Genomic DNA, 1,244 nt, shown 5'->3' with positions numbered 1-1,244 from the left:
CCATTTAAAAAGCAGCACATGAACGTGGTTTTAACTTTGTACAGAGGAAGAAGAGTGTTAATGGATCCTTGTTTAAAGGTGGAAACATGTGGTAATATGTAAACTTTGTATGATGTGAAGCATGTTAAAAAAAGCCAAATCAAACTTTTCTTTCTTGACTAAAGTGATTTTAACCAATGTTCAAAAACAAAATATAAGGACTTTTATAAAACCCAGACATACAATCCCCAGCCTTTTTATTTCCTGGGATCTACCAACTCTCTTTATTGGTAGGGAATTAAACTCTTTGAACTAATGGGCGACACAGAACAGAAAATAACTAAACATGCATCATAACATAAATATAAAATGACCATGGTCTTAAAAAAAACCCCCACATACAACACCTAGAAAAAACAGACAGTCAATCCATGCTTCTGCTCTTCTTCATCCTCTCAGCTGATGGTTTAGTCTACTGCATGGTAAGCAGTCAGAAGGCCCCAACTGATTCTCCTCTGGTTTGTCTACTTGTGTGCACCAAAGTTGACAACCCCACACTTTTATTGACAAGCTCAGACCTATTATTCAATTTTAAACCCTCCCTGTGATACATATCCTTTACTTTTAAGTTGAAGACAAACTAAACTTTTTTAACTGTACAATGTTTCTATAGATTCAAACAATTTGCAATTTTGTTTTCCATTTAAATGTGCCTGTATACAGCATTTTATCTGACACATTGATCAAATTTTAATATTGCTTTAATTGTTTTCTAATAAGAATGACAAAAAATCTGCCTTCCAGATTCATTGGCTGGTAGAGGATCACATCTATGTGATCCTGTCTATATGTTGTATATATGTTTTGATCGATTGTAAAGGCATATCCCATCATCCCTTCGTTATTTAAACTCTCTCCCGCTCACAGCCCCTCACTAACCCACGCTAACATTAGCGGTGCATCAAAACTGTTGAGCAATATTGGAGGTATCCAGTTTACAGATGGCAGCTCAGATGAGGAAAGGGAAGACATTAATGGATCAATTTGTCTGCAAGTAGATGCATCAGAATTGAAGCAGAGCAGGGACATTTTGGCTTGCCTATTCAGCTGTTGCATAACTACCAAGAGCGTTTTAAAACAGCTTTTTTTTCATCCGGACCTTCCTTACAACGATTTGAATATAAAAACTATTTTTTACAGTCAATGAATGACACACGAACATGTTGAAAACACCAAAAACACAATTTTCATTGGAGTGGGTCTTT

The sequence above is a fragment of the Oryzias melastigma genome, linkage group LG3, assembly GCF_002922805.2.
Source record: "Oryzias melastigma strain HK-1 linkage group LG3, ASM292280v2, whole genome shotgun sequence".
Lineage (NCBI taxonomy): Eukaryota > Metazoa > Chordata > Actinopteri > Beloniformes > Adrianichthyidae > Oryzias > Oryzias melastigma.
Note: the sequence above shows the minus strand (reverse complement) of the source record.